Source organism: Solanum dulcamara, chromosome 3 (assembly GCF_947179165.1).
Source record: "Solanum dulcamara chromosome 3, daSolDulc1.2, whole genome shotgun sequence".
NCBI lineage: Eukaryota > Viridiplantae > Streptophyta > Magnoliopsida > Solanales > Solanaceae > Solanum > Solanum dulcamara.
In genome coordinates, this window is record NC_077239.1 from 56,619,411 (window position 1) to 56,628,000 (window position 8,590).

Consider the following 8,590-nt stretch of genomic DNA (forward strand, 5'->3'; position numbering starts at 1 on the left):
TAGGATCTCTTGGATAAGGGATTCATTCAGCCTAGGTATCGCCTTGCATGCCCTAATCCTGTTCATTAAGAAAAAAAATGGTACTATGTGGATGTACATCGATTACTAGCAATTGAACAAGGTGACGGTGAATAACCATTACCACATGCCTAGGATTGATGACATATTTGACCAGCTTTAGGGTTCTATGGTGTTTTCTAAGATCTATTTGAGATTCGGCTACCACCAGTTGAGGATTAGGTAGCTGATGTCCCTAAGACCGCATTTAGGACTTCTTACGACCACTATGAGTTTTTAGTGATGTCATTTGGGTTGACTAATGCCCTTGCCACATTCATGGACTTGATGACCTGAGTGTTTAAGCCATACTTTACTCATTTGTCATAGTCTTAATCAATGATATTCTGGTATACTGGCAGAGCCAGGAGGAGCATGAGAAGGATTTGAGAATAGTGCTCTAGAATATGAGAGCTCAGCGGCTTTATCCTAATTTCTCAAAATACGTGTTTTTTCTTGAGTTCGTAGAATTCTTGGGTTATGTGGTGTCCAAGGATAACATTAGGGTCGATCCGACGAAGATCCAGGTCATTTGTGATTGGGCCAGACCCACCTCCGTGACTGATATTCATAGATTTATCAGATTGGTAGGGTACTAAAGGCACTTTGTTGAGGGGTTTTCTACTATAACCGTACCTCTAAATTAGTTGACTTACTAGGATGTCCCTTTTATGTGGTCAGAGGAGTGTGAGAAGAGCTTTCTAAGGCCTAAGGAGTTGCTTACCATTGCTCCTATATTGACTCTTCTAGTTGAGGGTAGGGGATTTACCATTTATTGTGACATATTTGGCATTGGTTTGGGTTGTGTACTAATGCAGTAGGACTGGGTTATTGCTTATACATCGAGGCAGCTTAAGCTTCACGAGCGCAACTACCCCACTCATGACTTAGATTTGGTGGGTAGTAGTTTTTACGCTTAAGATTTGGAGGCACTACCTCTATGGTGTTAGATGCGGTATTTATACTAATCACAATATCCTTTGGTATATTATGAGCTAGAGAGATCTTAATTCGAGGTAGCATCGCTGGATTGAGGTCTTAAAGGACTATGACTTCTCTATTCTCTACCATCCGGTCAAGGCGAATGTAGTAGCGGATGCCTTGAGTTGGAAGGCGGTGAGTATGGGTAGTCTAGCCTTTATTTCCACTGTGGAGCGACCATTTGCTTTAGACATCCATTCCTTAGCTAACCAGATGATTCAACTTTATATCTCTGATTCTCAGTGCGTGTTAGCATATATGGGAGTTCATTCATCTCTATTTGATCGGATTTGCAGCCGTCAATTTAAGGATGCTGAATTAGTTGCACTGCGAGATCAGGTTTTTGGAGGTGACGCTGGTCTGGCGACCTTAGATTCTTAAAGGGTTTTGAGGTTTGGTAGTCATCTCTGTATTTCGGGAGTTAAGGGTTTGAATTAGATGATCTTAGCAAGACCTATGACTCCAGATATTCTATCCATCCAGGCAGCGCTAAGATGTATCGTGACCTGAGGTAACACTTTTGGTAGAGCGGTATAAGGAGAGACATTGCAGATTATATGTCATGTTATTTGGGTTATTAGTAGGTTAAGACCGAGTATTTGAGGCCTGGTGGCCAATTTCAGAAATTACCCATTCTTGAGTGGAAATAAGAGAGGATCACCATGCATTTCATTATAGGATTACTTCAAACTTCCCACTGTCTTGATAGTATTTGGTTCATCATGGATCGATTTACCAAGTCTGCACTCTTCATTCTCGTTCATACTTTCTACAGTGCTGAGAGGTTATCCCATATCTACATTTGGGAGGTGGTTCGCCTTCATGGAGTGCTTGTTTCTATCATCTCATACTAGGGCTCACAATTTACATCTAGCTTTAGGAAGACTTTTTAGGAGGAGTTGGGTACCTATGTTGACCTTAGCATAGCTTTCCACCCCCATACTGATGGCTAGTCGGAGCACACTATTTAGGTTCTCAAGGATATGTTACGGGCTTGTGTTAAAGATTTTAGGGGTCAGTGGGATCAGTTCTTTCCCTTGGAGGAGTTTGCGTACAATAACAACTACCACTCCACTATTCAAATGGCCCCATTTGAGGCCTTCTATGGTAGGTATTGTTGCTATCCAATTGGTAGGTTTGAGTCTAAAAATCCAAGACCACGCGATACAGATTTAATGCAGGAGGCCTTAGATCATGTGAGGGTGATTCAGAATAGGCTCAAGACATCTCAGAGTAGACACCAGAGTTATGCGGATTGTAGGCATTCACCATTGAGGTTTGTCATTGGTGTTAGAGTATTCTTTTGTGTATCGCCCATAAAGGGCGTGTTGAGATTTAGGAGGTGGGGCAATCTTAGCCCCATGTATATTGGCCCTTTTGAGATATGGAGGATAGTTGGAGAGGTTTTATATGAGTTATCCTTTCCTCCATCCTATTCAGATATTCATCCAGTTTTCATGTTTTGATACTGCACCGGTATATTCCATATGAGTCCTATGTGCTTTAGTATGATACAGTTGACTTGAGGAGCCAATTGCTATTTTGGCCAGAGATGTCAGTTGCGTTCCAAAGCTATTCCTATGGTTAAGGTCCGTAATAGGAATCTTCCAGTTGAGGAGGCTACCAAAGAGACCGACCATGAGATGCAGACATAGTTCCCCAACTTATTTGAGCCTTCAGGTACTTCTTTGCTCTTACATTCATAGACGAAAGTTCTTTTAGTAGAGGATGTTGTAATGAGCCTCCAGGTCATTTTTTAATTAAAGAATTTGTTCCATCGTTTAGAGTGTTTCTATAGCGACCCTATGTCATTTATGACTTGCTGGCACTGACTATTTGGTCTCCTAGTCGTTCATTAGGGTTTTAGGACCGTTTCCCTATTTTGGAATTCTTATAATTTGAAAAGTTAACTTCAGTTATAATGTTAGGAAAATGACCTCAGAACGAAATTTTGATGGCTCCATCAGCTCTAACATGCAAAATTAGGCTAGTAGCATTGTGTGCACGAGTACCGAGGCCATCAGAATGATTTTAGGACGTTTTGGTGCTTTTGCCTATGAAATTTGGCCTACTTACTATGGTCAAAATTCTTGGAAAATATGTTTGGATGAAAAGTCTGATAGCTCGGTTAGCTCTAAAAGGTCGAATTTGGTCTAGAACGACCTTTCCTTTTCTTCCCGAGGATTTTGGTCTAATCCTGAGGCTTTTTGTGGATTTTTGCTCAAAATTGCCCTGGGTTTGTGACCCACTTTCAGTCATAACAACCACGTATAGAAACTTTGATTTCTCTATTGAGTTTGGAATGTTTAATTTGGTGGGGTGGCATATCTCATTTGCGCGCATACGATTCCGAATGAATCCCAAGCACCCCATCGGAGGATTTAGCATGCTAATCTTTTTCTTGCACCAGCTGTGTCTGATGTCGTAACTTAAGCGACCCCTGGTGGCTAAATTGAGTGCCGCTTAAGCGGCTAAGAGCTCGCTAAAGCAACCAGTCCTTTTGGGCGGGTGTCGCTAAAGCGACTGGTCGCTTAAGCAACCAGGCGTCGCTAAAGCAATTCCCGCCTCTTTGGTGGTTTTCGCTTAAGTGATCCCTGGGTGGTTGCTAAAGTGACACCTGAGGGTCGTTCTTACGACCCAAATTTTAGATTTTATATCAAATTTCAAACTTTGTTTTCTCCTTCAATTCTTGGGCAATTTTGGCGATTCAAAAGGTTATCTTGAGTATATTTTTGAGGGGAACCCATTGGTATATTCAGAATTAGGAGTTGAGGCTTCCTTTGAGGTAATTTCCCCTTTTTTCCGGTGCTTCTAGTGTTCTTGAGCTTGTAGTTGATCATGAATGCATGATTGTTTTGGGGATGATTTTGTGTGAATTGTGTTCTCTAGTGGAATATGTGTTGAGGGTAGTATTTAGAGCCTATTCTCATTGTCAATTATATAATTATGGAGGGGGTCCCACAATTCCTAATTTTTTACTCCAAAATTGTCTCATCTCCGAATTTAATAATTTTAGTTTTATAAAGACCTTATTAATGTTGTGATTTTATTATTGATAGCGTGGCTACATTTAGAGGCCGCTCGACAGGGAAAATCTTCAGTTTCGTGAGTTGGAGCACGCGCGGTCAGCCTACAAGTAGGATACGATTTTCTCCTTATGAGACTGAGCTTGTTTAGGCAATTGTAAATTGATTTGTATGAGTTTGGAGGGGCTAGGTGTTAAGTATGCTAAATTCCTAGAATCCATGCCCTAGATGTTATTTTGGGAAATTATTGGACTATTTAAGCATGAATACTATGGTTGTTGGTTGTTCCTATCATGTGAGGAATGTTGTACCTGTGGTTATATGTTTGGAAGTATGTTTTGCTTTAGTCTAGACTTAGACTAGTGATTTCCTTAGACTTGCGCAATTTTGGTGCCGTTGGGCCCTAAAACTTCTCTAATATTTTTTCGGATGGTGAGGTCCTTGTAGACTGGTATAACAGACTTGAGTTTGATAGTCTGAGGTTTAGCTAGGCAGTTTAGCTTGGGACCTTACCTCCATAATGCCCTATTCTCCTATTGGTCCTGTATCGCTCGATTCTTGATTTTTTTGGAGTATTCTTAGCGATTCGGGTTATATTTGGTTCAGGATGGAGTGGTGCACTAATGACACTCGGATTGGGGGTACTCCCTGTGACCCACAATTGGTCACTGATTCTAATTTGGTTCGATTCCTTAGCTATAGATACCGATCAAATTTCGTGGTCCAACTTACTTATGTTCAGTTCCTTATCTACAGATACCCGATCAAAGTCTGTGGTGTAGTTTACATGTGTTCAGGCTTCTTAGCTGCAGATACCTGGTTAAAATCTGTGGTCTAGCTTATATGTGCTCGACCTTTGGCTACATTCTGTGGTCTAGCTTACCCGTGGTCCACTTTTGGGACCTTTACACTTTTATTAGCAGCTCTGTATATGTGACTTCCAAGTTCTAGGAAGGATCCTTTTTATTTGTATATATATTTAGTGCTTCTGCCCATTCATTATATGCTATTATTATTACTTTGCTGTTTTAGATTATAATGTTGGTCTTCTACCCAGACATCCAATTACTTGCAGTTCTGGGATATGGGTCGGCTTGCCTATTGGTGGGTCATTGTAGGTGCCATAATGACCTGAGAAATTGGGTCGTGACACAAAGTCTTTAACTGTGCATAGTCTTTAACCTTTCTTAGATAATCTTTACCTTCTCCATAGCTTGATGAACCAAGTCTGGTCCTATGAACTAAGCTTCACCAACCTTAAACCAACAAATTGGCGATTTACATCTTCTCCCATAATTTGATTTCTTTCACTTTCATTTGATTCATTGTTATGACAAGATATCCTTATCTCCCTCTCACCAAGATAGGAAATTAACAAACAAGAAATCTAGTAAGAGGCATCAAGCAGAAAATAAAGTGCCTCACATTGTGCAATTTGAATGCTTGAATTCAAACTGTTATTATAAAAAAACTCAATAAGCAGCAAATGATCCTCCCAATTACCTTAGAAGTCAATAACATAACCTCTCAACATATACTCAAGAGTCTGAATAGTATGCTCTTCCTGACCATATGTATAAGAATGGAAAGTGGTACTAAGATTTACCTTTGAACCCAAGCCTTTCTGAAATGATATCCAAAACTGTGTAGTGAACTAGGGAACTCTATCTGAGTTAATGGACAATGGAACTCTACGCAATCTAAATATCTCTCAAATATACAACCTTGCATAATCCTATGCTGAATTTGTAGTCTTAATAGGTAAGAAGTAGGCTGATTTAGTGTCATGACCCAAGCCTAGGACCTTGACGTGAAACGATGATGGGGAACCTGAGGGATCCCAACCAAGCCATCTTAGCATGCATCGCATACATAAAGTAAATGTCATGATCCGAATGAGTGCCTAGTAGTAACACAGTGATAGAAACCCCGAAGGAATCCAACCAAGCCTCTTGACAAACCTTAAGCATACATAAGGTAGAGTAATGATGAATTTATTAGAAGCAAGATCTCAAAACATGAATCATAAAACTGTAGGAGTACAACAACATAGAATCTATATCATTTGTCCAATCATACCTTTACTAACTCAAGTTGGGCAGGGGCAAAGACATGTCCCTACCTAACCCTCAATCACAAATGAAATAAAAGTCTTTGAAAGAAACAAACAACTCATAACCAGTCCACGATAGATGAGGACTCACCAAAACTCCGTCGGATGAAAGCTCAACTAGCCACATGTAGGAATGTGATCCTTAAACCCTACATTATAAGACAATATAGGCAATAATATGTGTTAGTGCATTGGAATACACAAAGTATGTGGGCATGCCATGTAATATAAATCATAGGATGCAATAATCAATTACCGTGCATGATAAAGAGGATAAGTAAAGTCATGAGAAAACAATAATGATCAAAGTATTTTAGGGCCATATTTGGAGTCATAAAGAACATAAAGAGAGTATACATATGTGGGATAGAACCATAATCGAAAATCAGACTACGCGAGCTATAACATGGAATCCCGATGTCTCCCCATACAATGAAGGAAAGGGGATTCTACTTGTCAAGGTAGACTTTACCGTGCTAGGCGAGTCATGTACATAATCTATATGTGGATCCACTAGCTAGGACAGTAAGGCAAATCCTATGCTGGCATGTAGTTACGAGATAAGAGACTTTATATAAGGCCCCATAAGTCGAGTCCCCACCTCAAGTCATCATTTGATGCTAAGTCAAATTCCACAAAATGAGTAACATAGTAATCATACTTAACATATAATCATAAACATATTCATAAACTTCATAATTCATAAAATAACTCACTTTCATTTCATACTAGTAATGTGAGTAAAAGGATTCCAACATCAAAATATCATACTTGCATAATTTATGTTATTAGATTCCTAAGTCACCAATTAAGGAACCTAAGTCACCTTTCTTCATACTTTCATGAAATTCATATCTTGAGAATAATGGAAATCCATAATCATAGTTCATACTTGAATCTTAGGGTAAAACTTCAGTACATAGTAAATTTGATTGAAAACCATGAAATACTTGAAAATCATTGAACATCATAATCATAATTCAACTTGAAATTATGAAATTAATATGTCATTAGAGTAGATTTTTTTGTAGACATAAACAATCTTTGAAGTCAAGGCTTTAAGGGAAAATAGTGTAAACTCTTTGATGCTATCTTTTAACCTTTTTTATTCCTTGTTTCCCCGCTATGTGTATTTATTTTCCATCTGAATACACCACAAACTTTGCAAGAATAAAATAAGCTATCCTCCTTCCAGTATAACATGCAATCATTAGTACAAGCATCAATCTTGTTGTATGAAAGCCCAAGTTGTTGAACTATCTTCATTGCCTCATAATATGAGTTTGCCAAATTGGCGCCATCAGGCAACAACTCCTCATCAACATTTTAATAACATAGTAAATGATGCATTACTCCAATGACCCATACTGTTGATATGAAGCAATTTGATCAAAGAGAAAAACTTTGAAGCTTTTGAATTTTGGTATGATGTCAACTCAAAATTCTTTAATAGGCTGTAAAAAATTATTGATTCAACATTTGGTTCCTCTTCAAGTAAACCATCATAATCAGTATGTATAGTTCTTCCATCAACATTAGGACATAAATCTCTCAACAATTCTTCTACTTCATCCTCACTCTCACATTATTCTAATGCATCACCATCTTCATCTTCAGATTTTGACAATGGCTCACCCAAACATTCTCCATGGTGATACCAAAGAGTATAATTGGGAATAATTCCATATACTTAAAAATGTTTCTCAACTATTTTATGAGTGCCTAAATTTGTATTGTAACATTTGACACATGGACATCATATTTCATGTTCTTCTCCTATTTTTTTAAAAGCATAATCCAAAAACTTTTGCACGCTGGCTAAGTAAATTTCGCGGAGACAATTATGAACAAGTTGCATCTATTGCTTACTAGGTGCCATAACCTTTAGGAATACATAAAAAATAGTTTAAAAAAGATAAAGAATAACAAAAAATTACTAAGATGCAAACAACAATTATTACGATAAGATGCATACAATAGGGTAGAACTCTATGGTTACATGGCACTAAAAATTATAAAAGATTATAAATTAACTTATAATTAAGATTCTAGTTCCTGAAATATGGTTTCTTTTAGCTTACCAATGATTGGAGCAAGTACTTACACAAAACAATACACATTATAACTTAAGATAGTCTAAATAGTTGTTTATTACTAAAAAAACTACTTGTTTATATAATAAGCAATTGGTTTACTTGAATCCTAAAACTAATACATAAAGAAAGAACTAAAAAATATAACAATTAAAAATAAAGTTAAAATAGCCCAATGCAATTTATCAAAATTAGGGTTAAAAGTAATTGAGTTTCAAGAGATCTTGTGAGAAAACATTGCCACTCCATGGGTGAAAGGAACCATAGATCAATTCCCACATACCTTGGTGAAATCCACTTAGACATTGAAGAGGAACCCT